The sequence below is a fragment of the Glandiceps talaboti genome, chromosome 15 (assembly GCF_964340395.1).
Source record: "Glandiceps talaboti chromosome 15, keGlaTala1.1, whole genome shotgun sequence".
Lineage (NCBI taxonomy): Eukaryota > Metazoa > Hemichordata > Enteropneusta > Spengelidae > Glandiceps > Glandiceps talaboti.
Window position 1 is genome coordinate 7,129,422 of NC_135563.1, and position 7,848 is coordinate 7,137,269.

A 7,848-nucleotide genomic window follows, 5' to 3' on the forward strand; every position below is an offset into this window, starting at 1 on the left:
ACTGTCATATATATCATGTTATTCAATGTTCTGGTTATTAAGACCAGATAACTTTGTTTTCACTTATCAAAAAGGCACCGAAGCTTTTATCACGATGGTCCTATTTGTAAAGCAGAACCCTCCTCTATAGATAGAAGCTATGAGAGCCTTGGTGTCTTTTTGTGTATGGGGCTGAACTATGAATGAAGGCGGACAAGTTTCAACTCCGTGTTTCTCATCAATTGCGCATTATGTATGTGATGTACATTCATGACACGGTTCCAGAAGCTATCAAGTTACGAAAATGCATGTATTATTTCCGGCTGTGGCTTTCCCCCTTTTTAATGTGAATTGTGGATGGCCGTACAGCGAGTTTTTACGGATCCCGATAGTGAAGAAGTTGTTTTTTTACGCAGGACTTTCACAAGAGCAGCCCACAGGGGCGTGTAATATTGCATAGATTGTTGTTTTCCAGGTCTACAGACTAAATATAACAACCTTTTGAATATATATTCCTACCTGTATAGGGAAAGATTTATAGTATACGTAGTACTATAGATCGATACATTTGTAGCAGCAAGATTCGTATGATATTTTCCTAAGAAAACGGAAATCTAAGCAATAATACACGCCCCTGTGGAGCAGCCCGGTATTCCGAGCTGGCCACGTTGTAGATCAGTCCGTTCGACGTAGTTACGATCGCTTTGTTGTATATGGTGAACATCTTTAGAATCTGAGCCGCAAGACCAGGTCTTCTAGTGTGGTTTTTAGACTGCAATATAGTTATGGCAGTCTGAATATTGAAACAAATCTCTGGAGTAAGTGCAAGAAATGATATTATAGATATCACTATGCAGACCACGGTGATGATTCTGTTTCTTTTTTTGTCGAGAGATCTTTGCGAATCTGATTTTCCAACTTTCGACGACCGTGCAACTTTCACTGCGATGATTAGATACAGCACGATAATTGTGATTATACAAAGTATGTATACAGTGACTGATAGCATTGATAGAACGAGAAAGGCTGTACAGTGTGGCATTTCGTGGCTGAGATCCCAACCACAGACTTCCCTACATATGCATATATACAGTATGGAGTATCCTATAGATGTGCCCCATATGCAAGCTAGAAATGACAACCTCCTCGAAAAGGCGCCATTGGTTTGATGGTATAACGGTAAACAAATAGCTATATATCGCTCAATCGCTATACAACATATTACAAATATGTAAGAACTGATCAAAAATTCCCTAGCCAAATACTTAAACACAAGTTGTGCAAAACCAAGATAGCTACCCCTAGTTATGATAGTTAGATGGTAAATGGCCTCCTCTGTTAGATACAACATGTTAACAAATGCTAAATTAAGTAGTAACCTGGTAGACCTCTTACGAATCTTGGGGGCAATTACGTACATTAAAACTATAAGTACATTAAAGACTAAACCAAGTATTGAAATCGTTGCCAATATAGATCCTTGTATGATTCGGTAAGATCCTGGCGTGGCGCTCTTGTTAGATCCTTTGCTCCCTTCTCTGTCACCGTCACCGGCACGACGACATAGTCCGTCTTGACGTGGTTGATCCAACGTCCTAGATGATACAACATAAAAACACACGATATATGCCTTGTGGATTCAAAGCCATTTCGCATTTAAACGTTTTCGTTCAACTTCTCAAAGTACACACACGTGCATGTAACATATTACAAGTATTCCATGTAAACTTTCTAGGATTGATTTAATTACAGATCGAAGTTCTTGCTGTTGGTTTTTGATCCTGTAGTTTTGGGAATATTGAATTTTTGTTCTAAGGCTTGTTTTCGACACATTTAATATGTTGAACTTGTTGCATTCGTTGAAACATGTATGATCATTACCTAGGGACCAAACACTACAAGCAAGATCACACGAATTCAATCGTGGCCATGCCTTATTCACGACTGTTTACATATGGACATCAAGGAAGTGTACACCACCATCAAAGATACGTCTAACGGTGATTTGAGCTACTTAGAAGAAATTAGCTGTTTCCATTTCAGGTTTGGTGTATTTTTGAATGGGGAAAAATGAACGAAAAACAGCGAAATATTACAACTGGTCTGTTATGATCTACATCTTATTACACCATCGTTGCCTTGGCAGTATCTTTTAAGAGTTGATTTTCGGAAATTCTAGCATATATGCAAATTTTGGAATAAACAAAACAAACAATTTATGTTGTTTACCTATTCTGACTACATTCCAGGGATTCATCTCCACTACCACCATTTTCTTCCAGGTTTGGGGGTCTTCTTGATGCCATCAAGGGATTGTTTGGTCGGCGATCACCTTTATTCCTTTCTCCTCTTGATTTAGGTTGGGCATTGTCGTTTGATATCGGCGCATTTTCAGTTGATATTGGCGTATTAGTATTTGATATTGGCGTACTACCATTTGATATTGGTGTATTACCATTTGAAATTGGTGTATTGCCATTTGATATTGGCGTACTACCATTTGATATTGGCGTAATATCATTTGATATCGGCATCTGGCTTTGTTTAAGTTCACGACTAACACTCACCTTGGGCATATGAGTGCGATCAGTGATAGCATGTTGCGCTGGCATTGTGACAGTCGCTGGCTTTGTAGTTGAATATCCTCTCGATAGAACCAAGCTGCTTTGGGCATTGGTCGTTGTCGTCGTTTGTGGAGTGATCATCAGTTGTACCTTAGATTTGGTCGTTGGTCCTGTACTTATATAACCTATCAAGTCGGGTGTCTTGAATGTGGGCGCTTTCGAAGACCTGTCTACCCGACTGGTAAATATTAACTGGGTTGAATATAGGACAGTGTCTCTTCTGGTAGTAGGAATATTGTTAGCATACAAACTGTGCCACAACAGTAGGTAGAGTAGAACAACTCTTCTGTGGAGGTACATCTCTACATTCTAGGTTTCACAGAAAGGAAATATTTTCGAAGGTTAGTTGACAAGTCCTACTGAATAAAATGTAATGATATTGGGTTAAAATATTAAGAATTTCTAATTGAACGATTATATAACTCAACCAATGAGAGGCGATGAATTATAATTATCAGGACTCATAATAATATTGCCATGGAAACGTTTAAAGACTATTACGGGATAGAGTTGTAGAACTACCAAAGTGTCGCCTGTACCATATGCACATGTCAAGTTATATGTTGTGTTATATTTGGCGTGACGTGAGTTAACTCGTGTATCATACCAGCCCAGCTACAAGACATGTACATGAAAATTTAATATAATAAATCGAGCGCGTAGGGCGAGTGATGTATACAGCAGCCACGCCACAGTGAAGAGAATTATATTGTAATTCAACGATTACAAATTGAAAGTCGATTTTATAGGCATTACCACGAAAGGGAAGAGAGGTGGATTCTTTTCTGTTGAAATAATTTAGATGATCTGGCTATTTTGTTGTTGTTGTTGTTGTTGTTGTTGTTGTTGTTGTTGTTGCTGTTGTTGCTGCTGTTGCTGTTGATGTTGTTGTTGTTGTTGTTGTTGTTGTTGTTGTTGTTGTTGTTGTTGTTGTTGTTGTTGTGAGATGAGTTTTAGGGTCTCTTTAATCACATTTGCTCACGGTAGTGAACACTCGGCACTTCAACGAGACTCTGCTGTAATTGCCCCCCCCCCCCCCCCCCCCCCAGTAAATGTTGGTTTTCGCTTTTCGGTCTGCTAAAATGGTTTGCAGTATTTCATCCAAATAGAAAGAGTAGTTATTTTACAAATCGATCCTCTGTTGACTCATAAATTATCAGGCTCTCTGATAGTAGGCTTTGATGTGTAATGTAATGACATGAAAAGGCTATTTTGTGACAGCATCCCTGCACCCTCTCTCTCTCTCTCTCTCTCTCTCTCTCTCTCTCTCTCTCTCTCTCTCTCTCTCTCTCTCTCTCTCTCTCTCTCTCTCTCTCTCTCTCTCTCTCACACACACATATATATATACATTTATAATATGTTATATATATACACAAACAACGGTAAATAGGGAATAAGAAGATGCAAGAGAGCGATTTAGCTCATTTATTTCGTTTAGGCTAAAACACAAGATGTACTAACAATGTAAGTCGTAATGTTATATATCAATCACGCAGCAAAAAGCACGAAAACGGCTGGTAGGTGGAAAATCACTAGGTTGATGAGGTGCGAGTGACTCGAATTCCCGCTATACGTTAGTTGTACACTTTATCAGACCAAATGATACATCGTACATATGAATCGAACTCATTTAAGTATACTCTACATCAAACACGCACATACTTTTCTGACTAGGATAGACTATTTCACATAATGGTAGCATATTGCATAAAATGTACAATAAAAGATAGTGTTTTGATGACTAAGTTGAGCACTTGAAAAGAACTAATACTTTTTAATAGCTGTTTGCTGTAACTCCCTTGCCTTGGGCTGAACCATAATACCAGATCAATAATTCAACTTCAGACCCTTGTGACTTAGTTTGTGCATATATCTACACTTTAATAGCTTATAAATATATTGTTTAGTGTACGTTGAATGTATAAATAAAACATTTCCATTCTTGTCCTGAATACGACACATCTTTGAAAGTAGAACGTATCTCAATATGATTGTAGAAAAGTACAAACATTTAATCGACTATATTTTCTATCAACAACGGTTTCATGATCAAGCAGTTTACATTTCGGTTCACATTATTAGATTTAACTTATTATTCTACAAGCACTGAATTATGTTGCCATAGGAATAGCGATTTGATAGGGACAAGGAGATAAAATATGCCTTCACCACAAATTCACAATGAGCGTCTCTCGCGATTGCCACCTCACTATTACAATCCTCAATGTTCAGCGTAATTACGAGACTTTCGTATATTTTATATTTTCGGTTACCCTACAGACATACTCTAATCATTAACGTACTAACAACACTTGTGTTTTTCCCTCGAAATTGGAGCCGATAAATGGCCATGATTAGGCTTACGGTTTTCATCGACTGTTGCCAGCATACACATTCAGAATTCGCATACAACATTAATAGAGAAAGGAAATTGAGAGAGGGTCGGACACTTTTTGGAAAACGGAATCAAATGGAGGGTCACATTTTACGCAACAGACAGGGCTTGATTTCCCCGGCCCACCCTTGTAAATAATGAATGTTCCCGTATCTGAATACCATTTATATAATCTCACCAAATCCATATATATTTTATTTTATTTCTTTATATTCCTCTGTTAGACCACTTTCAAGAAATATTATGAATACATACGTTCCAAAAACCAGTCACTTTATCACAGGAACTATGCTTCAGATATATCTTTGCTATCTACTCAAAGAATTACCATAAATTTCCATTTTTCGGTGTTTGGCATGTATTACATTTAACTGTTAAACAGTGGGCAACTAACAAGAAATGAGGTCCCACTTAACCGAAGGCCTTTTGATGTGTAAAACACATTAACTTATTAATACGGTTTCCTCCGAAATGAGTCGGAGTCTTCTGCATTAAATGTTCAAAGACTCTGTAAACCCATCTACCCATCACAGGTAAATCACGTTTTGCTGTCGGCAGGTACTAGTAAAAATTGAAAGAACGATATAGTATGGGGCAATTTAGAATTCGCTAACAATTGACAACAAATTCACCCCAGAAATACATATTGTGATTTCTAGCTCTGAAGAATGTCATATTTTCAATCTCACCAATACCATATCCAAATTTTAACACCTACAACCGATTTCACTATCCATTGTGTTTTACCTAACTGACATGCTTGTAACTACAAGTGGTCCTATTCATGTCTGTTTTTCATGATTCAACCACCTTATTATTATTTTACTCATGTGTATCACTTCCTCCAGGAAAATGAAAAAATCAAATCAGTGAGGAAGAAAAGAGCAGTATAATTTCAGAATTAAGATATTGAAATATGGATTTAATAATATATAGCTAGTGTCAACGTGTTTCTCCAAAGTGAAGCCTAATTGTAATTACACTGAAATATCAAATTAACCGAAATTGCAAACATTTCAATGCAAAATTTGAATATCATTTTGCAAATAAAAAGTCCATGCCATGGCTCGCCCTCTTTAAGCTATTTAATCAGTAGTTGGCGCCATAGGTTTATAGAACAAAAAGAGATGACACACTCATGTCACTATTACTAAAACATTACGCTATGCTTTATTCAAGTAATAATAATAATAATAATAATAATAATAATTACATACAAATCTCAGAAAAGAATTGACCAATTGTCTCATACTTTACAAATCACACAGGAAATATCAAGCTGGAAAATTGTTGATATACAAACAAGAAATCTGACACAGCAACAAGGTTTCAAATGTCAACGTTTTAAAATGTTTCAAATGTTCACTTTTAAATAACTTTCACTACTGTCTACACCCCTGATGTTTTGTTCCACCTGTGCAACAGGCATATAAAGCGGGTATGTATACCTTGATGCCCAGTCTCTTCAGTGAAATTACAGTGTGTTATGTAAAAACAAATTTACTTTACACACCAAGTGCTTGGCGGAAGTATCAAATACTTCAACTATTTAGATGGTCAATCACTTCACCATCTGGACAGGATGTTCACAAATTCAAACTGTAAAGCTTTGCATACCAGTTATAACACGGTGTACAACAAACAAAATAAGAGTGAATATTGCAATCTTAAAAATCAATCGGATCTTTGGACGGAAGTGGACGGATGGTTGTGTAAATGATTTTTTCCTCATTTCAAAGAATGAACAATTTGCTAGCTACTTTCAAAGAATCACACTGTAAATGATATCAGGGCTATATAGAATCAACTACTTTCACTCCTAACATTAAAATAAAAGCACTCATAAAGATACTTAAAATATATAAGCTAAATTGTAATTTGACCCAACTTTGGACAGTTTAGTATTTCCAACAACCACACATTGATACAGACTCAGTCTGTAACCCTATTTGTCATACATATTGTCATGGAATATGCCATCACAGTTATGTGTTTCATATTCAAAAATGTCACACTAAAGACTGAGTGAGTGAGTGCTAGCTCAGTTCATGTCCAGCTATCATCACATTCTACACTAGCAGTCTCAGGATACATTCAGGATGCATTCACATTTACAAATATACATCAAATCATTACGTAGACATCTTGCACAAACTGTCAAAAACAGAGATAGTGTTATTGCCTTTGTTGATGAGTTCACCTAAATCTTGATGTATAACATACTATGGAAAACTAATTTGTTTCAAAATTGGGAAGTCAAAATCTTCTGCATTCTACTTTACATTTCAAAATATCTACATAAAAATAGTAGCACTGTCAAAATCAATATCTGTTGATTCACAAAATCTATACTGGGAAAGGAAGGGTAACTTGATGATTCAAATGAAGTGTAGATTTCTAGCAATAATTTTCAGATATGCACATTGTCAACATGACGGAGCTTCAGTGTTGTATATTAGAAATACTCTAGTTTGCCCTTCATATATCAAATTGAAGTATGCAAATGAGCTCATTAAATATGCAGTACCCATAACGGAGGTAAAACCACAGAACAGGGAAAAAAAGCTGTTCTGAATTTTAACTGCCAATCAAATGCTGTTTACAGGGTTCAAGACCATATACTGTATGACAGTCTATTTAGTCTCTATCTTACAAATTACAAACTCATTTTTACACTTTATATACAAGAATTATTTTTAATGATGTCAGTAGTCCTTCAGTTATCCTATTTCTGTGACTCAAGGATTCCATTTGTCTATAATCTTTTTTCCATTTTTTTTATAGAAATACCAAGACATCTTCAAGATCTTCTGCCAATCATCTTGATATGTCATTTATCTTGTCTTGTTT